Here is a 24,349-nt window from a genome sequence, read left to right on the forward strand (position 1 = left end):
GCCACAGCCACAGCAATGCAGGATCCTGAACCCACTGAGCAAGGCCAGGGATCCTCATGCATACTAGTCAGGTTCGTAACCCCCTGAGCCACAAGGGAAGTCCTTCAGCATGTTTTAAAAATTTCTTATTAAAGTATAGTTGACTTACAATTTTCCTTCAATTTCTGCTATACAGCAAAGTAACCCCTTCATACATATACATACGTTCTCTTTTTTTCATACTATTTTCCACCACGTTCTAACCCAAGAGACTGGCCGTAGTTCCCCGTGCTGAACAGGAGGACCCCACCGCTCATCGGTTCTAAATGTAATAGCTGGCAGCACATTATTGAATGATTGGACAAAGCTCCTATAGTCCAGCGAGGGAGGTAAGAGCAAGCCATCTCCTGTCTCCAAGAGGAAGCCAAGCACCCTTCATCAGCTATCTCTCTGGGTAAAGCAGCAATGAAAGTTCTTGTTCCGGAGCTCATGGCCCTACAAAGTTTAAGAGTATATTCACAGGGTTCCACCGCCACTGAAAGGACAAACTGGAGTCAAATCAGCTCTTTTGGCTGATAGAACATGCTCGTGCAGAGCAGTGCATTGATTACTGAATAATCAAACTCATTTGGTGTTTTTAAAGTGGAGATAATTTCACAGTTCAGACACAGTCCAATTATTCTGTTGTTAATAAAAGCGGATTGGCTTGGCCCTTTGCAGTTCGATCAGTTGCTTGGCAATCAACTTGCCAATAGTTTTCCCTCCCCGTTTTTCTCTATGGTTTTAATTGTGGCACTGGAATAAAAGGATAGCCCACACATCTGCTGCCTTGGATTTTGAAGTTTAATTGAAAAAAGTCAATCCTTAGCCTGGTTTCTTTATTCCCAAACGAAAGGAATCCACCTGTTATTTTATATCCCTTCCTTTCTTTCAACTTTCATCTCCCCATCCTATCCAGCATCTTTGTCTTTTCCTTTCCTCTTCTTTTATTAAAAAATGCAGAAACAAACTAAATACAGATTTAGCCAATCTGAGAACACTACAAGAAATTCTATTGAATCTTATGCATCATATTCGAATCCATCATCGTACATTTTCAGCAGTGCTTGAGTTTCACTGTGACCCCCAGATTTTGCACTTCCAAGCCTCTCTTCTTCTTATCTCTCCCCTTCCCCACCATTTTTGCATCCATGTATCATTTGCTTTACCCCCAAATTTAGCATTTGACATTGATTCCAGCAACGTTATATTTCATCTTGTGTGTAGTTTCTCAAGGCCACTTTATAAACTTTTCTCTGCATTTTATGGGCATAGTAAAAATATCCACATATACTGCATTTGCCTGAGATGAGAAACGTTTTCTTTTTCATTGGGAATTTTTAAACTCATGTCTGCTTGTCAAAAAACCATGGTGAGATCACATGCATGGCCTTTTCTAAGAGACCCTGTCCTACCCATAGCCTGTGCTAAATGGCAGCCCTAGAGATGGTCCTGTTACCTCTGTCTTCATCTGACTGGACGGAGGTCAATATCTGGGTCAGGACTGCCTATCCAGGCTTATTTCACCACCTATTGTAAAGAGCTGAGCTCAAACAGGGATCCACTGGGCCAATCGGATCATCACTCACAGGACTCTGAACTGGGAAATACACAGAGTCTCAGGCTCTTTGCCACAGGGACTGAGATTCATTGGGTAATAAGACCATGAGCAGCCCTGAGCCAGCTGAGGTTAAGAGCAAGCCAAAACTGAGGGAGCACAGAAACCACAAGTGAACAGAAGTTATCACGTAGAGGGGCTGTATGAAGTCAAAGGGGTTGGGAGGAAATGCTAGAGTGGACGGACAGAGAGCTGCAGAAACCCAAGTGCTGGCCAACACGCTTCAATGGCAGAGCATGAAGTCCACCACCTCCAAGTGCCAAGGTCCCCAGAGCCACACTGCCCCCAGCTCTAACTTCGGGGTGGACTAATCATAACTGTGGTTCCTTAGAAGAGAACTTCTCCCGCGTTCCCCCTTGTTGCCTGCAGTAACTCCAACCCATTTCTATATAACCCAACCCTCACGGGGCATGGTTCCTTATAACTCAAGGTTACACATCCATTGCTCCTGCCTGTGCCTGGGTACCAGAGAAACTGACAGGGACATCGCCAAGGGGTCACGTCACTTACTGGCTGCTGTAGTTGCCCCGAGGTGGTCCCTCTGCCCCTTCAACATGGACCAGCCTTTGAGTCAGGAAGCTGCCCTGAATGATTCAAGGTCAAAACAAACCCATAAAAACACTTGCAGATCACATGTGCTACATCCCTGCATCTCCCTGGAAGGATGTGCTAATTCTGGCTGCATCTGCTCATGGAGGCATTTTTGTGAGCATGAAATCCGCCCTCTGCTCTGTGACTCCTGGTTTGAAGTGATTCAGGGGTGGCAGGTGAACCAGGTACGAGCCCCACTCTGAGAGAAAACGATGCCAGAAAAACCTGAGTGACACATGGTCCCTGACATTATTAAGCCTGCAAGACAGCAAAGCTCTGGGTGCCCTCAGAGCCATGACGTGAGAAGAAGATGACATTTACGAGCTCTGCCCAACCCTGGGCATCTGTAGGGGAAAAGAGGCCAATATTCCCCCTTCTGAGGATCAAGAATAAAGAGCACCTGAACCACTGCAGATGTGTATGGAGTCCACGGCGGGGCTAGGAGGCAGCCCCAGCCACACTGAGCCATTCTCTCTACCGTCACACAGGACTGTCCCAGGTCCTTGATCACAGAGGGGACAGCTAGTCCCTAAACACACGAAGGGATTTACATCCTCCAGCTGGGTACCATGCTGATGCACAAGCCCATGGGTACACCCATGCATCTGTGGTCTTTCTAGAGCTAACACGTCAGAGAACACACTTATTCACCGCGAGCTGGTCATGGGGGACCTCATGAACCCACAACTCCCGGGCTCTCATTGCACTCACACACCATGGCTGCTTCCAGGAGCATGGCCCTACCCTCACCTTTGTGGCTGCTGGTAGTGAGGATGCGGTTGTCCGAGTCAGGACGACTCCCTATCATTCAGACAAGGGTCATCTCTGGGCCAGGGAAAGTGGGCTCCTTGGTCAGCCCAGGGTGCAGGGGTCTCAGCTGGGCCCCTAAATTATCACCAGGCACATCAAGAACTCTGCCCCACAACCCTCTGCAGCCTGACTCACGTGGCAGCTTCCCCAGAGAACGCCCACGGCTCCAGGTACTGCTCACAGGCTGGTGGTCGCCTCCACATAGACATGCAAACAAAGCCAGCCTCTAAACTTGAAGCTCTGCTTAAAGATATAGGGCCTGGTGCTCAGGGCTGCAGACTGCTTCACACACACCTCTCTCCCCCAGGTTGCTGGTTCCTACTGTGACACTGTAAGGGGTGAACCTGCCTAGGGTCCCTTTCACACTGGTGACAGCACTGAGAAAACTGCAGACAGTCTTAGAAAATGCTGTGCCTGAAGTGGGAGCAAATGAGAGTGAAGAGGACAAGAGAAGGAGTCCCCATTGTGGCTTAGTGGTAACGATCCTGACTCGTATCCATGAGGACGCAGGTTCGATCCCTGGCCTCGCTCAGTGGGTTGAGGATCCAGCATTGCCATGGGCTGAGAAGCAGGGTCACAGACACAGCTCAGATCCCATGTTGCTGTGGCTGTGGCGTAGGCCTGTGGCTACAGTTCTGATTAGACCCCTAGCCTGGGAACTTCCATATGCCATGGGTGCAGCCCCCCCACCCCCAAAAAAAAAAATTAAAAAGGGAAAGAGAATTACATAAAATAGCATTCTCCAGGCCAGACCTTGAGTTCCTAGGCCAGCCTTAGAGATTCTATTTCAGGATATCTTATTTTTTGTTCTTTTTTTAAGGCGTCTCGGGTTTTTAAGGCATCAGGTTTGGGAAACAGTCTTCAGGTATGTACACACACACACACACACACACACACACACACACACACAAAAGGCCAGGTCATACTTAGGTATAACTCCATTGGTTTAACCATATTGTCTAGAAATACCCTGTGCTAGAAAAGGCCTTGTCTGGGAAGTTAGAGTATCTGACATGAGTTACTAAAATGATCCTGATTAACTCACATCTCTTCCCCGAGCCTCATGTGGAAAGTAAGGTGTTTGGATTAAATTCTCTCCAAGATCTTTCCAGCTCCAAAGAATGGCAATGCTGTGGATATTGTCAGTTTCTCATTGCCTTGAAATGTAAATTTTCCCTTCAGACAAGTAGCTGTTATTTGAAAAGAACTATACAATCGGGCCAACCCAGAAAAATATTTTCAGTTATCTTCCTTCCACCTAGGTGACTAATATTTAGAAGCACAGGCAAAGAGAGCAGAGAGTGGGAGTGTAAATTAAAGAGGATGAACCAGCTCAGGTGTAATTGAAACCTTCCCCATCAAATAAATACAGTGGGCCTCCCAGCAAACTGTAAACAGAGAAACTCGCAGCCATGCATTGTGGGAGTTGCCATAGGGAAGGGAGTCAGTGCTGGGAGAAGGCGCTGCTGACCAGCACGGAAGGGTTGGGGAGACAGCAGAGTTGGGGGTGAAGACAAGATGGCAACCGCCAGGGAAAAGAGCCAACTTCTCACCCAGCAGAACCCAGAAGGGAATTCACACATCCGGGTGTGTTTCGGGTAGAGATCAAGCCAGAGAAGCAAAAACGACCTGAGAACTTATGGATTTCAGCCAAGCAGAGAGTCAGAAGCTTGAGGCCACAGCAGAAAGAAGAGGTGGTACTTCATGTCAGTCTGAATCTGAAAGCATTTTCTTAGCCCCCATCAGGAGCTGGTCCCGGCTGCATGAGAAGGTCCAGCCCTCGCGAATAATTAAATTTGTACTCAAGAGCAGAGAGTTCTAGTCTGGGAGCTTGATGAAGACAGAAGTGGGTGCGTTTAGTAAGACTCTTGGGAAGGTAAGGGAGCAGAACACGACCAAATCCATTTCAAGTTCGTGAATGACATAAAGTCTTAGCAGTTGTGGGTTGAGGCACATGGATTTGTAGACGGATGTCATAATTCTCAGTGATTATATACATATGAACCAAAGAACATGGAATGGCTATTACACAGTATTTTCTGAAATTCAATTTTCTTCATATAAATCTGAGGTGCTTACTTCATAGGCGATATTCCCAAGAGCACTGAGAAAGGTGAAACAGGCCAAAGGATAACATTCGGCCTGGAAAATTATCATGGGACTTTTTTTTTTTTAAGGAAGTGCGGCTATCAATTATGAATCGAAACTTTTCAGAGTCCCTCCATCTTGTAGGGAAAACTAAAACGTGGACAAAATGCTCCATGAACTTACACATCCCAGGGGAGACAGACACCTGCCCCATGAAGTCATCAGAACTCTCCATCTCCTTCCATCCATGTATTTCCCATCAATACAGCATGTATCTCCTTTTAAGACAATATCTATTTTCCCCTGGTTGCACAGGTTCAACCTTCTTTGTTGGGAGCTCTCCTAAGTCTCTGAAACTCTGAAGACATCATCCACAGTTGCTAACATTTCTGAAACTGCGGTATCTCTCTTCTGCATTTCATGACTCTGTCCTTGGGACTTCTGATAGCCAACCTCACCTCCATCAGCTTCTTTATCCTCCTTCCATCGGATTTTTGGGTTCATGGAAGCCATCAGCGATCTCCTCCAAATCCAAGGCAATGGAACCTCTGGGTCCCCATCCTTAGCATTGCTCCCTAGTGTCTAATGTCCTCTCCTGGCTGCATCCCTTCCTTAATTCTCTTTCTTGCCATGCCTTAAGAGAGGATGTCGTCTTTTCCTCATCTATGTGCTCCCTCATTCTTTCTCTACCTATGATCCCAATGACAGCAGCGATCAGAGAGGCACATAAAAGATGGAGGCGGACCAGGGATGAACTAAAGCTAAGGGTGTGTCCAACTGAAAGGGATGGCCATTACTCAGCTCTGACCGATGACTGTATTTGGGGAGCAGAGGTCCAGTGCTATCAGGTGTTGTTAGCAATTTTTCAGGGAATCTACGAATCTGAATCTTTATGGTGAATCTCCTTTTTAAAAAAAGGTGAGCTATTGATTAAAAAAATTTCTTACAAATACATGTGAGCCAAACTAGGCAAATGGAAAGGCTGGGATCAGCCTCTGGGCTGTGTGTTTGCCACCTGTGACCCATACCACCTGCTCGATTCCACCCAAGGCCTTGTGCAAAGTTAGGAATAACCAAGACCACAGATAGTGTTACCTGGTAGGAGACAGACAAGCTCTTGTTTTGTGCTAAGGAATACTACGTAGATGGTTCTTTCATGCTGGAGAAACAGAAAAGGAATTGTGGAGAGAAAAACGGAGCTCTGGAGAGACAATTCTGAACTGTGAGCATCTTCATGGAGCTCTATTGGCTGCAAAGGTTAAAGGGTCCCTGGGCTCACAGCAGTACTGGAGGGGGAGCATTGGCTGCACTGGGATCCAGGACAGTTCTAGGAGCTGGTTATCTGTCCAGCAACCAGCAACTGGCTCTCGGAGATCTGTATCTGGTGTTCCTCCTTCACCAAGCCGCAGTTACGATCAGATTCCGGCTTCGCTATGCACCTCCTTTCTCGGGGTCTCCTTCCCAACGACTGGACCCTTGCCCACATCCCCAATTCAGTTCACTCAGAGAAGAAGTCTGTTTGGCTTCATTAATCTTTTTCTGACCTGCTTCATGCACTGATTTTATACCAGGCTACCTCACAGGCTGCAAGCCAGGTAGAAATCTAACTCATTTGAGCCTCTGCCCTCAGGTCAAGTGTGTCTTGCCTGAAGGCCGGCTCAGTTGTCAAGGGCAGGGGAGATTTTTTTTTTCTTATTTCTTTATTTATTTTTTGTCTATTGTCTTTTTAGGGCTGCAAAGGCAGGCTATGGAGGTTCCCAGGCCCAGGGGTCGAACTGGAGCTGCAGCCACTGGCCTACTCCACAGCCACAGCAACGTGGGATCTGAGCCCAGTCTTCGATCTACACCACAGCTCATGGCAATGCTGGATCCTTAACCCACTGAGCGAGGCCAGGGGTCAAACCCACATTCTCATGGATACTAGTCGGGTTTGTTAACCACTGAGCCACAATGGGAACTCCCTTCTCTTTTTTTTTGAAAAAAAATATTTTTATTAGAGTTGATTTACAATGTTCTGTCAATTTTTGATGCAGGGGAGACTGTTGGTAAGTTCAGAGTCAGATCTGCTTGCCACAGTTTTCTTATCAGAAGTCAGGGTGAGGCAGGCAACCGAGACGCAACAGACTCCTCCCACCAGTGACTCTGGGATGGCCTTAGGAGTTACTGAAACTTTCACAGAGTTTCCGTGAAAAAAAGAAACTTAAACCATGATTTGCAGAAAACAGAAAAGGCCTTCATACCTGGTTAGCTCAGGGGACAAGGGCATCAGTTACAACAGGAAAGGGAAAATCTAAGAAGGATGCCATTTTTTGTTAGAAAAACCAAATTAACACCCAACTTTTAGCATCCTAAGTACCAACTCATTGAGAAAAGTAAAAGGTCAGAGAGATGGAAGTCAGAGTGTCAGGTTGATCGATAAAGCCAGACTGCAGAAGTGGCTCAAACCAGTGCAAAGTGGGCTTTAGGCTGGAAATAGGCAGATCTTCCCACCTCTGAATAAGCCAGCTGGAATCGCCCAGGACCACGGACCCCAACGTTAGCTTTCAGACCAGCAGGCATGAGCAGTGCATGGCTCACGTGCAGGCAGACATACGTGACAAGCGTTGCTCTCCTCGAACTTGCCAGGTAAAGTCAGGTGCTCCTGCATTTGGTGAAGAGTGAAACAAAAGGACAGATGCTCTCACCTTACGGTTAAGGTAGGAAAGCAGAAGAAAGAAGGGCTGGAGCTCCCTAAGAATTGTCAGGTCCAAGTTCTATGCATTATTTTAAAAATTCAATGAGAAAATGCATTTATTTAGCCAAAAAAAACTTTTGAGCACTCACTCACATGAGTGCTCATAGACAAGCAGACCAGGCCCCTGACCTCCTGGAGGCAGGGAAGGCAGGTTTTAATCACATCACCAGAAAGAGACATTTAGAAACTTAGAAATGCAAGGAAAATGAAAATAAAGATAACTCACCCAGCATGGAGGTGGTCAGATGGATGGAAAAGGCTTCAAGGAGCAGAGATATTTGTGCTGAGATGTGAAGGCAACGATGGGAGAGTGACCTCCAGGCAGAGGAGTGAAGCCGCCAGGGCGGGAAGGAAAAGGGCATCACGGAGACACTGTGGGTGGCGTCCTCAATGGTGGGCATGAGCTTTCACTCAGCTCCTGAAACACCCCCTTCTCCAAAACCATGCGGGAAACCCACACAAAGGAAACAGGGCGACCCAACAAGACAGGCAGGCTAGCACCCAAGGAACAAGGTTTTAAACAGTTACAAACACAGGAGCCTTGATGAGGGAAGGGAAGAATGATGCTGTACGTGTACAATGAACGTGGGACCAAAGACAGTCTCGGGAGAAAGGGTCATGACACTCCGACTGGGTCTTAACGAAAGAGAAGAAGGCTGTCTCCCAAAGGCGGAGAAAATATTCAGCACAGAGGAGCTTACGTAAAGGGTGTGCTGATTCCCCTTTCTGAAGTTGTCTCAGCTTTTCCCCTAATTCTTTTTTTTTTTTTTTCACATTCTCCAATACAGTCCTTCCTTGAAACTAACAACATGAATTTTTAATGGATTTGGCCACTGAACACAGAGAAGCCAACCGGTCCACGTAATGAATAATGCCACACTCTCAGATGTACCCTTCTAGTAAGACTCAAGGTAAATTCTAATGCGCTGAAATAATAAAACGAAAAATGTGAAACACATGCCCCTCCCCCCCAAAGCTTCTTCCCACATTCTAAAGAGGAAACACACACAGAGACAGCATTCATCTGTTAACAGAAGCTCACTTTACCAATTCTTCTTCTTCATGTTTTTGAATTCCAAGCACTACATTTGGGAGGATGGCGAGTGGGTTTAGGTGGAGAAGAGATAAGAATTAAGAGAGGACAAATCACTGTGTCTGACTAAGGCAATAAACCCTGTGTGTTGAAGCGCAGGCTCAAGAAAGATTCAGGCATTAGCAGAGAACTTCTTTACAAATCTAAGTAATTTTTCCTCACGTAGTAAAACTTAAACATGGAAAATGGTTAAAAAAAAAAAAAAAAAAAAGTCAGGTCTAATGACTGAGTTAGTTGGACGAGAAGTAAAACTTCCTGCATGGAAAAACAAAGACTGACTCCAAAAGTTGACTTTTTGAAACTAAGCACCAGGCGGTATTCTCCCTAATCACACTGGGCCTCTGCCTGCTCTGGCCTCAAGGGCAGGGATGGCTCCTAGACCAGGACAGGTGGGGCTGGGGAGCAATCTAAAGACAGGAATGTACCCAGGGAGAGAACCATTCCTATCACCACTTGGATCTTCTGGAAAGTTCGCAGGCACCTGGAGCATTTCCCTGGGGTGTCCTGGCAAGTCCAGTGGTGGGGCCACCAGCCTCCTCCTTGCTGCCTGTGAGCAAATGCATCCTTGGGCTGAAAGGTGGAGCAGCTGTAACACCCAGTGAACAACCAGATCAGCGCCACAAGGATCCAGCGCCCTTTCTGCAGTGGGTGAAGGACGTCCAGCTAGGGCACGGCTCTAACCTCATACCAAGGTCCTCTAACTTCTGCTCAGCAGAAGGGCCTGGAAAGCTCGTCAATACCCTAATTACTGGTCCTCACCCTCAGAGTTTCCAATTCAGTGGGCCAAAGGATCTGTCTCTCTAACAAGTTCCCAGGAATGCTGCTGCTGCTGGTCTGGGGACCCCACTTGGAAAAACTGGGACCCAGGGGATCCTTGATTCTCCTGAAATCCCATACACCATCTGTGCATAGGTGCCTGTGAGTTTTTGTCCTGAATGTGCTTCCTGGCTTCCATCAGAATCTGCACATGAACTAAACCACAAACAAAAGCCAATAACTTTTTTTTTTCTTTTCTTTTAGTGTCGCACCCTTGGCATCTGGAAGTTCACAGGCTAGGGGTCAAATCAGAGGTACAGCTGCTGGATCACACCACAGCCACAGAAACTCAGGATCCAAGCCCCACCTGCAACCTATACCACAGCTCACAGGAACGCCAGAACCTTAACCCACTGAGCGAGGCCAGGGATCTAACCTGCATCTTCATGGATCCCAGTCAGGTTCGTTTACTGCTAAGCCACAAAGGGAACTCCCCAAAGCCAATAACTTAGAGAACATTTACTAACACAAAATCCCGGGAGAGACGCTGACCCCAAAGAGAGAAGATGAAGCGATGGTCTGGAAAGCGTGAACTCATGAGGCAGAGCAAGGTCAGTTTCCCAATAAGCGCCCAGAGTTGCTGGGTGAAAGCGGGGTAACGGCTGATAGGCACAGTCGAAATAAAGAGATTTGGAGAGGAATTCGTATTCTCACCCTACAGGAATTTATTTTTAATTATAGATAATTATGCTGAATTACAACAAGATGATTTGAACCATTACGCTAATTCAGGAGTAATAAAGCATGAATTACTGATGCAATTTTTAAAAATGTAACCTATCAATCAACACTGGATCAGCAACAGACAAAGGCTCTGATGTGACATTCGTATCGTACAGTATTATAGTTAAAAACGGCCTTCCACTTACCCCTTAAGAGCCCCCAGCGAGCGATGAGGTGGGAACACCGGGACTCTGTGAAGAGCCCCGTGAAGATAACCATGCAGGGGTACCCCTCCAGGCTACCCCTCCCCGCGGGCTGGCTCTCAGAATCCCCTGGTTTTTAGACGTAGTGGAACATAATACTTTGTGTCTGGTCAGACCTTGGTTCAAATCCCAGCTTTGACCTTGGCTAGCTATATAACCTTCAGAAAGTAACTTCCATTTCTCCAAGCCTCAGTTGCCTCATCTATAAAGTGGGAACAAGAGCCTAACACACAAGGCTCTTCTGATGATTGCATGATAAGGTCCATAAAATTTCTGAGGCAGTGAAAACTCAACAGATGGTCAGGGGGATAAGGTCCTGCCCTGGACTGACGTCACTAATAGAATCACATGTGGCTCTTATGCTGAAAAACTAGCCCCTAGCCTTCCAGGGAGCTCCTCCAGACCCAGTTTTGTTCAGCAGGACAGAGAAGTCTTGTCTAGTTTTCATGTAACATTTCATGAGGGTTAAGGCTCACAGTCAAAGGATGGTTCCTGAGCCGGCAGGTCAAGTAAGATCCATCAGTCGGTGCTCGGAGAAAGTGCTGGGCTTGCTGATGAGACATCTGCCCGATGTGTATTCTCTCTCCTGAACCTAAGAGGCCACAGTCTGAAGACAACAAAGACGGGGGAGGGTGGGGGAAGCAGATGATAAATGTCTCCCACACAGTGACTGCTAATTTCTATAGCAAGACTGGCAACCTTACTCAAAGTGAAAAGACTTCATGAAGAAGAGGGGGAAAACCCAGGATTAAGCATTATCTATGAGTCAGTTTTGCTTGCATATTATTACATAATGCCCTCTTTAGAGAGGAACAAAACAGAAAAATATTGCCCAAGTTCATAGAGCCAGTCATTGGTAGAGTCCGGATTAAAACTCAGATCTGTCTTACTCCAAAAATCACAAGCTTTCAGTTAAACCATACTGTCTTTACCAAAATAACTGACTTGTATTTCATGGTGCTGCTATTTTAAGTAGAAGGGGGAGAAAAGATGGTGGGTGTGGAAGGAAGAAAACCCAGAATGTACCTACAAGAACTGCAAGTAAGTCAAGAAGAAAGAACCTATCCACACACAAGCTGAACAGAAATGAATGACCACACACACAAAAGCACTGGGCACAAAAATACATGATCCATCTCAGGCTGTAAGACCTTTGTATCTCCTGGGAGCCAGAGTTAACCAGACGAAATGGCAAAGGCAATGAGGTCAATGGCCTGTGGAGGGCAGCAGAGAGTTGGGGTTTGATGAGCACCTTTGGCTCCCAAACTCGGGGTAGAGGTGGAAGTCAACAAAAAGCCTTGCCTCAGAGAGACTTTACCGATAACTGACAATCAACTGGGCTCTGTGCAAAGAGGTCACCCTCGGTCAGGGTAGACCTGGAGACGGGTCTTTGCATTTGGGTCCAGACAGGCATTTGCATTAAGGCAGGGTGGCAGGCAAGAGGGCTCTAACAAGAGATCAAGCTGCCCAGCAGTGAGTTCAAAGACCATGGATTGTGAATGGAGTTAGAGCCGGGCACACCCTGGGGCTTGAACACACTCAGCTCTGATGGACAGGCGTGGCTTAGTGCCCTGTGTTCCCTCGGGGCAAGAAAATGGAGCTGGGTGGGCACAGTCCTACTAGGTTACTTGACTGAACCCAGAAAGCATTTGAATTTGAGACACCTGGTTTTAAAGAGATGTTATCCCAAGAGATAACTTTCACAACAGTCATCAGTGCAATTTTCAATGTCATAGGACATAAGTGGGATTCAGAGCCTACACCATTTCTTTTCCCCTCCAGCACGTAAGGGCAGATTTCTCATACACATCACGGAATGGGCTAAAAGCGGAGAAAATCTGACCACCACCGCACCCCCCACCCCCCGCCAAAAAAAAAGAGTAAAGACAATATCCACATTCTCATTAACATCTTAAATTTAAGGAGTGCCTGCATGGATCTGATCCCATAACCAGTCTAGTGAACGCAAGGATGCATGTGGTATGATCACTCCCCGCGGTAGTGTAACTGGGGAAACGGGATCCGTACTACGTAAGTAGGTTTGCAATGCCGCCTTGGCATCTGTTAAATGCCAAGTAAGAGTGTAAACAATAAGGGCTAGAGGTATTCTAAAGTTTATTGTGGGCTGAGATGGTTTAGGTTGACTTCACAAAGAAGTAGAATATTAACTGGGTCTTGGATAAAGGTTAGGCTTCAATAGTTAGAACAATAGAAAGGAGGGTATTCCAAGAAAGGGACACCGCATGAGCTCAAGAGAGGCAGCAGGAAGATGTGGGGCCAAGGTTAGGGACGACGAGATCAGCCCGGCTACAGTCTGGAATTCACGTGGAAAGAGGAGCATGCATGCATCCTGGGACTTTAAGAATAATCCCACTCTCAGGTTTGTAAGACCACACAGGTTACCATGGCCCCTAATCCTTAATTTGGGAAAATGAGATTATCATATGTCACCACTCCCTAAACTCTGATACACTCTTGAAGCCAGGAAACTTAAGACCTGTTGATAATTCTACCTTTGTGTCTCTACCATAGTATTTGGGACTTGGATGGCTCAATGAACCCAGGACCGTTTGTTCTCTGTACTTTGAGGGTTGCATTCCCAATGAATATTTAGTTATCAAAGACCATATTAGGGCCTAAGGCTGAGTTTTCAGGTGTACAATTCCAAAGTTATTTTTTTCCTTTTGGAATGTGCAATATATCACAAGAGCCTAGCTTTCGAAATGAAACATCATTGAGCAAATGCGTCCATCCAGCTTAAGTGAGGCATTTCTTTTCTCCTTACCGCGTAAGGGCAGGTCTCATATGCGCTTAGCATCCACTGAAGGGTGAGCAAATCACACAGTGTCTCCAAACAGCTGTGTGCGGCAGACTTGAACTTTTTCTTTTTTCCTTAAGGGACATATGATTACTGGATGGTTTTAGGAGACAATTGTCTATAACTAATAACAGCAGATGTAACTCATTCTTCTTCATTAATTCACCCATCATATGCAATTTTTGTTATAAAAGCTTTGCTAGAGAAGAAATACCTGTTTGTGACTGAATAGAAGAAGGAATGAATGAGTAAATACCAACAGAAGGACTGCTGATGATACTTTCAAAATGTTTCTCCAAGTGTAGGCAGCGGACCCCGTAGTGAAGTCAGCCAGATTGCTGATCTAAAATGCTGGGTTCTCCAAGGTAAGGCTTGGAAGTGTGCACCTTAAGTTCCTGGGTGATTCTCACAGCTCTGAAGGCTAGCATCTTTGCCTCAGAGGAAGGTGCAAGCAGAACTTGGGTGGACGTGGAAGCTGAGCTGTGCAGTATCTGAACAGATCCTGATGGTAGGGGGGAGAAGCCAGGAGAGAGAACCTCAGTTACTTTCCTGAGTCTCCTGTACTGTAGGCAGAAGCACTCTGATGTCTGCTCTGAGGGGGTGATTTGCAGAACTATACTTCAATTTAAAAAATAAGATAAATTTGAAAAAACTAAAAAAAAAAAAAAAGAAAGAAAAGAAAAACAGTATTGGGTCTGGGACACTGAGCCCTGCCTCCTAGGAACGAGACACGCAAGATGTCACATACCAGCACAGACAACGACGGCTCCCAGGACACTGCTGCTGCCTTAGGTTTGCCTCTGCTCTTAGCATCTTTCCAAAAAGGGGCCATCCCAACCTGGTGGTAAGGAAGAAGCTCCCCAGAGCAGGACAGAATCCCACGGGGCATGTCAGAGCAGACAAAGACTGGGTCCTATGGGAGGAGTAAGTGGCTATTATAAGTTGTTTGGGCTTCTATCTGTAGGTGACAGGGACCTCAAGACATTTGCTTTTTAAGATGAGAGCTGATATATCCAAAAGTGCACTTGAGAAGATGCAGCTGAGAAACATGTACAGGTTGGAGGGGGCAGAAATCACAGGCAAGGAATCCAGTAAGAAGATCGCTGCTCAAGTTTACCCATTAGAGTCCGTCTCCGTTTCCTGGAGAGTTTTCACATTTCTGGCCAGTGCTGATTATTTCCAACTGACTCTCGAATGTGTAGAGATTCTGTGTTATCACTCTGTGTGTTTCCCACTATGTATGGTGCTGAAATGAACCAAGCCATGCCCGTCTCCTAGTAATGAAAATACACTTGATGTCTAATTCAATGCAAATCACAGTTATCAGCCTTTTATTTTTTAATTCACCCTACAAATACGTACCAGATTCATATTTTGTGCTGGAATGATGAGAGACGTTATCTGCCCCCATGGGCAGTGCCGTTCACTGCTTCCAATGGACACGGAGGTGGGAGTGTGCAAGGGTGCTGTAGGTGCAAATAACACCAGCAAAGGTCCAGGGACCCCAAAGAGAACTATCTCCTCCAGGGAGGTAAGAACTGCCCCACAAGAGATGGGGTAGTGGCAGTGGAGGAAAAGCATGACCTTGAATGTCCTACAAAGGAGTTTGACATGTAACCTCCAGACACTAGGAAGCCATTGAAGGCTTTGAAGCAGGTGAGTTCATGGACCAGATCTGGGTTTTAGAACATAAACTTTCTAAGCAAGCACAGCATGAACTGGAAAAGGTAGATTCCTGGGATGGGCACGTTCACTGGAACGTGGCTGCCACTGTCCAGGTGAAAGACGGTAGGGGCCCAAGTGAAGGCGCCAATCTGAAGAGGCCAAAAGACCACGAGGAGATCAATCTATAAGCCTAAGGAAGAGCTGAAAAACATCCCTGCCCTGATGACCACGTGGTCCAAAGAATGCCGCTGATTAAACATGCCTCAGGGAGGAAGAGTGTGTATGAGGCAGGGTTCTAATTCATTCCTCACTGCAGTTAGAGCATCACGGTTTGCACTGAACTCACAGACCCCTGGCCACAGCCCTCCGCTGCTCTGAGCTCTCGCGTGGACCACCTTCCTCAGCCTCATCAAGTTCCAACTCATTACCGCCTAGGCCAACATTCATCAGGTGCCTGCTTGACGGAAGTGGTGGCAGTAGGTGTCATTTCAGGAAAGGGTGGCTACATGGTGAATTAAGAGGCAGTGCCTACCTTTTTTTAAATCAATGTTTTGAATTAATTAATACCTAATAATTCAATTTTTTGAATTAATTAGTGCAAGAAACATTTCCTGAGCGCCTCTGTGTAACCAGTACATTATCAAAGTAGCGAAAAGAACAGACAAAATCCCCACCCTCGTGTAGGAGACACTCTGGTGAGAGAGACAGATAATACCCAGCAAGAAAGTAATAGGGAGGCAGTGACAGTGTTAAGGGGGAAAGGTCGGGAAGAGAAGAGCAGGGGAGGGAAAAGGAAACCTTTACCTGAGGGAGAGGCCAATGCGAAGGTACTTGTTGGGTAAAATCCTGAAGGACGTGAGGGTGCCAGCCAAGGGACAGCAGGGGAAGAGCATCCCAGGCAGAGCACACAGCAAGTGCAAAGGCCCTGGGGTGGGAGCCTGACTGTCTCCTATACATCCTACCTTACTGAGGCTCACAAGCTCAGAGTCACTGATTTATTCATCTCTCCCATAAGCCAGACCATGTGCCAGGCACTTGAGATACCAGATGAATAAGTTTCACTGCCAGTAAATCCACACATAGAGACAAATGACGTGCTGATGCTGCTTAAAAACTCAAACTGACTCTTCTAACTCACAAGGTCAATGCTAGTTCAAAGGGACAATTTCGCTTTTTTCATTGGCTGTTTTCAGAGAGGGGCAATGTATCACTTTAAACATAAAATGTCACCCTTATCTATTTTATGTGTAGAGATGACACATTTACTATTTTATTTGAAAAAACGATTCTTCTGTTCAAAAGAGAAACGCGGCCTAACAGTTTCATAACCACTGGACTAAACCTGGAACTTCCCTGCCAGCCTGGACAACAACCCAGGGCTGACATGTCACCTATCACTAGGACTGAGCCACCACACAATTTCCATGCAATTCCACGACCCAACGCCAGCTCTGGACAACTCAGTTTAGACCTAATATGAGCGTCCACAGGATTCAAACACAGCTGCTTAATTCAATTTTTAAAAATTTAATCACCCCCATTTTTTTTTCCTCCAAGACACCAGCCAAGTGTTTGGACTGATTTTTTTCCAGAGAATTTACTGGTTCACATCACACAGACAGGAACTCTCTGTCCAAAGAACTTGCAGTTTCAAAGCGACGTGATGATGCAATGAGACATTTTGACCAAATTCCGTTCTGGATTTGATGATTCCACCCAAACGGAGAGGAGTGGCTGCTTCTGGTTTGAACCAGTTCTCCAGGCAGCAGAGCTTCTTACAAACATTACTGGACTGGGGATGTGGCTGCTGGATCTTCACCTCTGCCCTGCCACTAACTAGCTGGGCTAACTCTTACCAGTTTCCTCATCTGTTAGTGACCTATTTGAACCAGTTGATGTCAAAGGCTCTACTCGGCTTTTGAAATTCAGCAATCCCAAGCAACATCTCTTAAAGAACTGTTCTCCAACTTTGCCATCCTGGGTAAACATGATTGGGTCACGCTGAAATTTCCTGTTCTTGGTAATTACCATTAATTAGCAGAAATCTATGGCATAAAAAAATTAATCACAGTGCAAGAAGGATGATCATAGCTAGCCAGATGGTGACGAGATGAACTAAGAGGAGAAACTTCTTTTTCATTTCCAGAGCCCTGCTTCAGGAGTTTGCTGGCTTCTTGAACTTGGGTGGGTACCAGGAAGCCATTCGGGCTTGGCCTGGCTTTGAAAGACTCTGGGGCTGCTCCGAAGTTTCACCTGGAGCCTGGTCAGAAATAGGCTGTTGATGGTAGAGAGATCTACCTCTTTCTGTGTCTGAGGACAAAGGGCCTTCTGACAAGCAGGTAGGAGGAAGGCTCCTCAATCCAGACAGAGCAAGTCAGGGCCAAGTGTCTGTCCTGTTTGCTGTCAAGCTAAGAAGGGTATGGGGGGTGGGGGGGGGAGAGAGAAAAAAAAGCAAAACTTGCTGAAAGCCTCCTGCTGTTTGTGCCTCATCCTGGAAGGAAGGAAGAGAGTTTTACTAAGCTCGTCCCTTTGTGTCTGCACATCTGGGGGTGGGGGGAGGTAGCTTTTCAACCCAGAAACTTTGGGTTAGAATGTACCTTGTAAGCAGATCTGGGATTCAGAATTCCTGGTGGAGTCTGGTCTCCGTCCTTCCTGTATTTATCTTTAAATCCTCATTGCCCTCCCTTCTCTTGTTATTTGATACAGATTCAGGTCAATGGCTCATGATTGAATTATTTTAAAACTTCACAGTAATTTCAGAGGAAAAAGAGAGCCCTCGAGATTCCCTAAAGTTTGCTTGTATGCAGAATGGCACATTCCATCTGCCAACCAGTGGAAATTTGTGATTTTGGTTTACCAACTGGATTCATTCATTCCATCCCCTTACCCCAGGGTGCCGGCCCCTCGGGCACAGGAGAGGGCCCTGGCATCACCACCAGAGACCCAACCCATGCCCACATTTTCACCCAGGGTTTGGCCCCGGTGAAACTGTAGGAAAAGGCCTAATATGGCACGTGAGTGTTTAACCAAACTCAACGAATGATTAACTACAATGTGAGGAGAAAAACAATAACAGGAACCAACAATGGTACGAACACAGATGAATCATATGTCAGCCCTTGCTGATTGACGTCAGACTGGCTGCAAACGGTGTTTGACACGTTAGGGACAAGGTGACCTCCAGGCTCATACACTCCTGCTTCTTTAGACTATTTTCCTTTTCCAGGTCCCATCTCTAAAGGTGTCCAGATGCAGAGCAGAGGGGGCTCTTAGCAAGTCAGGGGACCAAATTTCAGAACTGCTGCCCTAAAGAGATTTAGATTATCTGAATTCATTCTAAAGAAAAAAAAAAAACTTTAACAATTTCAGATTTCAAAATTTATATTTATATGCTCTCTGATTTCCTTCATAAAGCATTGTTTACTTTTTCTTCTCTGCTTCTGTCACTATCACTCTTCCCTGTTTTCTCTTTTTCTTTTTTCCCATGGCCCTTATACTACCTGACGTATCACTGATTTGCCTATCCTCCGTCCCCTACTCACCAGCATGGAAACCTTTTAAGAACAGGGATTATTATTATTATTAGCCTTTTTAGGGCCACACCAGCGGCATATGTATGTTCCCAGGCTAGGGGTCCAATCAGAGCTGTAGCTGCCGGCCTACCCCACAGCCACAGCCACAGCCACACAGGAACTGAGCCGTGTCTGCGACCTACACCACAGCTCATGGCAACACCGGATCCTTAACCCACAAGCGACGCCAGGGATCAAACCCACGTCCTCAGGGTTCCTAGTCAGATTTGTTTCCACTGCACCACGATGGGAACTCCCAGAACAGGCATTTTTTATGTTCACTGTTCCCCAACATACAGATCACCACATAGGTCTCAGGGGTATCAGTGAATGAATAACTCTGATCAAATACCTATCTCAGGGTCTTCAGTAAATGTTTGTTATGGGAATTTGTAACCAGAGGGATACTTAAATCTACAAAGAAGGAAGCAAGCAAATTAACTGACCACCTGTGAGAGGATTTCAGTCTTCATCATAATACTTATCATCACAATACTTATCATCACGTAAATTACCTGTCCATGATTTCAGATGACATCGCCGGACGGTGACCAGTCCATGAACGGTGCGCTCTCGGTACGTGGTGTCTGAGGGTCTGGTAGGCTGACTCGGGCTTTTCTCATGACAGTGGACTACAGCAGGGTTCTAAGAAGGCAGGCAGAAGTCCTCAGGGCCTCTTGTGTTCAAGGACTCTTGAGGCCTTGGCTTGGGATCAGCACACCATCCTTGTTGCTCTTTTGGTGGTCCGAGCAAGCCCCAAGGCCAGCCTTATTCCAGGGCTTAGAAAGTCAATTTAATTCCCCGATGGGAGGAGCTACAAAATCACACTGCAAAGGAGGCAGAAACAGAGAGGGGTGCAGGGTTAGAGGCAGTTTTGCAATCAGCCAGGACGGTACCTACATTCATTTGACGGATTCTTCTCCACACCTTAAAAATGAAGCCTGTGTACCAAGTGCATGAAGTTAAAAGAACAAACGAAAAAGTATGTGTTAACTTTCATTACAACCATATAAATATACATACAAAAGGTCAGAGGACAAGGTTAAATAGGGATGACATAATTTGTGTCACTATTTTTTTTTTAAATCCTGACAGCCGTAGGGGAGAAGGCAAACCTCCCATCATATCTGCAGGCAGCGTGAGCCACGCTTCTTTCCCTCAATAGGATTTGGCTAAAGGACCCAGTGAATGAACAAAAGAATTATGGAGAGAAGAAGCAAATGACCTATTTTTTTTTTTTCCTTTTTAGACAAAACGATTCAACCCCCAAATTCCATGCCAGACAATTCAGCTGACAGAAGGAATTTAACACGACATAGTGTGCTTGCTATTTCTAGGGAAACGGAGCTAGAGCTCTAAAGAGTACAAAGCAGAACGCCTTTGCCTGTTCAAGCATTTTGCACAGGAGTGAAACCTTTCATTGTGTGACTAAATCAATGGCGAAGATCTCCCGGGTGGGAATTTCCTTTTGTCCGCAGCACGTGTACTCTGCGGGCACCTGGTCTGCCTTCGCTTCAGTGGCTGAGCTCTCAAGCGAGTGACTGAATTCAAGGTAATGCTGAATATTGGCCCGAGGTCACTGTGTCGATATTGATTTCCCGGCCTTCGCCTCTTTCCGAGGCCCGTCAATGACTGGCACGTCGCACTCCGCCGCATGGGCTGACGCGAGCCCCCCGCTGGGGGCTGTGATGCTGTGGTTGAAACACCAGCTGCTGCGAGGCACGGTTTCTCCAGGACTGTGTTCAGCAGGACTCGCCTGTGGCCTGACTGGCTGGCCCACCGCCGCGTGTCATGGGAAGTGGGTTGCGGGTTCCCACCGGGGATGAAGCCCCACTGGGGGGGGGGCCCAAAGGCATAGTTCTCGTGGGACAAGCAAAGGAAACTCGAACGGTGTAAGTTCAGAGCTGGAAGGGGACTCAGCCTCCAAGCAAAGTCAGGGCCGGGCAGCCCGCCCTCTGTCTGTGTCCTGGCCTTAAGTGAGTGGCGGTGAGGTTGCTCCAAACCGCCTCCCCACTGCGGTCTCCAGCTGGCAGCCAAGAGCTGGGGGCGCTGACACCCCCGAGAGAAATGCCTCCAAGGGGAGACTCACCCTGTGCAGAGAGGGACGTGCACCCCCCGCCACCTGCCTCCCGCTGACTTCCAAACTGCCGGTCTCTGGGAAGAGGTGGGAAAGCCGCCAGTCCTCCATCCAGCCCCACCTCCTCGTCTACCCTTCCCAGACTCTGTTTCATCCTCTAGCCTGAGCTAGAACCTCTGTGTCCCCAAACCCACTCCCTTCCCCATGCAGAGCAAAAAGGACACTCAGAGCTTCCTGCAAAGTGACCATCACTTATTTTAGCCCCAAAGTGCGGCTGCTCTTCGAGGGATCGACATGGTCAGGAGGACTTAATCTTAGGGAACTGAAACTTTTCAAGGTTAGACTTGGTATCTGAGCCTGGAGCAGGGGCACAGATGGCGCTCAGGAAGCTCTGGCGGACAGCGTGAAGGTGAAGCAAGCCAGGGGGCAGGAGTCAAGCTCTCCAAGAGGCTCCTTGGCAGCAAGGCCAACATGATGGTCCTGGGCCAGTTCAAAGATGTTCAAGGGGGGCAGGTGCCACTGTGGTTCAGGGGGTTACAAGCCCTACTGGTACCCATGAGGATGTGGGTTCCATCCCTGGCCTTCATTAGTGGGTTAAGGATCCCATGTTGCTGTGGCTGTGGTGTAGGCCGGCAGCTGCAGCTCCAACTTGACCCCTAGCCTGGGAACCTCCATGTGCCACTGGTGCAGCCCTAAAATGCAAAAAAAAAACAACCAACCAAACAAAGAGGTTAGAGAGGACAGAGTTTGGGTGGTCCCCTTTCAAGTCTTGGTCGGACTCTTCACCCTCTGGTGTAAGAACCAGGTCATCATTCTGGGGGAAATTCTAGAGATAATTTCTTCTTTGTTAGTTTTTCAAAAGAAGCTGGAAATCTGGGTTTTATGTACAATCTTCTGATTTTTTTCTATGTCGGGAATTAACTCCAGTGGCGGGATCCTTGTGGGGGTAGAGCAGGAGGAGCTGTCATCTGTGGGCTGAATCCCGCCCTCAGGATGCCCTCGTAGGACCTTGTCCCATTTGGAGAAGGGTGGGCAAGGTGGGACCGAGCAGGCACTCCTCAGATCATAAAGTGGAAGAGGCTTGTTCGAATTGAGAAACTAAGGAATTTTCGTTTTATGTTTCTTAAGGGAGACTTGATGTTTAAAGGCTGGGTCACCCTTAGTGAAGGGTCCCCATGTGTGACCACCCATGGAAGACGCTGTAAGCCACAAGTGGAGGGGTCAAGCCACATGAGGCCAAGGGCCACAGATGGGGGGGGGGTCACCTCCCTGCCCAGGCTGTCCTGTCTGTGCCCACCCTCTGACCATGTCCTGGGTGGAGAGCAGGAAACAGCCTTTCAGAGATGGCCAGCAATGCAAAAGTGTGGCATCTCTGTGCTGAAACACCCTTAGCGGACATCTGTTCAACCCTGTCGTTTTACACAAATATCAATAGAGCCCAGAGCAGGAGGGTCACCTTGCTCAGCCCTCACACAGCTGGTTTACGGCTGAACCAAGACTATAGCTCAGGGCCCTGCTCCTGGTACAGAGCCTACCCTGAAAATCTTCCCTCTCCCTCACCGCCATTCTCCCTCCAGAAAGAGTTGTCATAATGAGTGTCTGAGAAATGGAAAAATCCAAGACAGCTTCCTTTCGGTCACTTTGTAAGACTTATCAATACATATCACAAATTTCATAAGCCAGGAAAAACCACCTTTCTCAAATCATGCACCCCTATTCAGGGCTCAGAAAACAGAGACACCAAATCCTTCTGGGCTTTGCTTAATGCTGACGAAGAGCGTGGTAAGTGCATCTTCATTATCATCTCCGTTTTACAGTGAGAGGGACTGAGACTTTAAGAAGCTAAGACGTCTGCCTAATGGCTTGCCAGCAGTAAGGGACAGAGCTGGGATTTGACCCAGAGCCCTCACGTAAGAAACATGGTCCCTGTGGCTGAGATTCACCCCTCGCTCAACTCCCAAGAGATGTTAGCTTTCAAAGGTCCAGTTCCCAGAAAACCTTCCACCATCCTGGCATCTAGGGAGCTGCCCTGGTCTCTTATGCAAAACACCACCCTGCGATCTAAAAATGTGATCTTCTTTCCTGATGCCAACTGGAATACAATGGTCTTCTACTCAGCAGTTCATGGTTCACCATGAACTGGAAGAGAATCCTAGAAGGTTTGTTTCAAATGCGAGAAGTGTTTGCTCAAAGGAAAATCCTTTTACCAATTCTCCAGGGGGTGGGTGAGGGGGGAGAGTTCCAGAGGAAGGCTTTCTATAACTTTAACCAAACTGTCATGGATGGTGTACCCTATATTGGCAGAATGCCTTGATCCCAGAAGAATACACATAAACAGAGGAGGTAACTAGATTCATCATTTTGACACGTGAAAGGATGACAAGGAACCTTTAACCCACTGACAATCAACAGAGGGCAGAGTCATTGCGTATGGCTCAACCAGACTATAGGATACCCCATTAGCAAGCTGGCTGGCCTCTTAGACGCATGTCATTCTTTTACATACTCGGTAGGATTCAAAACAGTTTCCTTGTCTCTGACACGCAACCAAAATTTTAATAGCAACTAAATACTTTACTAAGCAATTGAATGCAATAATGCATTCCAGCTCCAGAAAACCTTTTCAGACCTCTTTTTATCTCCACATTTCACTGATGGAAAATGGATTGTAAATCACATTTATAGACTGGACACATGCCATGCAATAGATTTTTTTTTTTTCTTTGTAAAACTCAAGCATTCCAAACTATCGGAAGAGTTAAGCGATTTTGATCATTTTGAAACTAGCTGTCAGATTTAATCTGTGCTACAAAGACAGAGGGCAAATGTATTATGAAGCTTGTTATATAATTTACAGATTATTTTTGCAATTTATATTCCATCAAATAGGGTATATTAGGCTCTCAGAAAGCACGTAATGATCAATTAATTTCAGCAGAGCAATCCTGGTGGCACTTATGGGACAGACATGATTAGACCTTTTCAAGCTGAGTCCCAAGGTCAAGTCATCAAATATGACTGATTATATTTTCTAATGGTTTCTCCATGCCCATTAAAGAGCACTCAACTATTCAGACTTGCCTCTGATGGTGACATTCAAAATTTGCTCGGATGGCTCCTGACAAGCAAAAATGTATTCTCTAATCTTTAACCACATAAACAATAGCTAACCACTTGTAATTGAGTTTAAATTGATTTCAGGTGGCTTCAGAGAAAAGCAATTTCTACAACAGATTAACCTCTTAATTAAAGTATATTAAGAATACTGTCAGGTGTAGAAATTCTGCTACAGCAGAAAATTATACCTCATCGACATTCACTTATGAAAGAATTGCTGTTCTATTCCCAGGTAACAGGTTACTTATTCGTGGTTGTTGCTTCCCTGAGTCAACTTCGGCCTGGCTCACTCTGTCGAATAGCTGTCTACAAGCCTAGTGACCAAACAGGTCTCTGCCAGGTGTTCTTTAATGCATTTAAGTGGACACCATTCCTGTCTTCCAAGTTCTTCCTGCTCAGAAGTGGG

At 46.6% G+C, this 24,349-nt stretch overlaps 1 long non-coding RNA gene across 1 annotated transcript in view; it reads right to left on the bottom strand.

Annotated features, from left to right (window-relative positions):
* LOC125113318 (uncharacterized) overlaps nt 1-24,349 on the bottom strand; it is a 257,564-nt gene that overhangs the window by 206,247 nt on the left and 26,968 nt on the right. Inside the window, exon 2 of the long non-coding RNA XR_007131412.1 lies at nt 19,265-19,576. This is a non-coding gene — a long non-coding RNA (uncharacterized LOC125113318). The remainder of the gene's footprint in view (nt 1-19,264; nt 19,577-24,349) is intronic.

This window comes from Phacochoerus africanus, chromosome 13, assembly GCF_016906955.1.
Source record: "Phacochoerus africanus isolate WHEZ1 chromosome 13, ROS_Pafr_v1, whole genome shotgun sequence".
Taxonomy (NCBI): domain Eukaryota; kingdom Metazoa; phylum Chordata; class Mammalia; order Artiodactyla; family Suidae; genus Phacochoerus; species Phacochoerus africanus.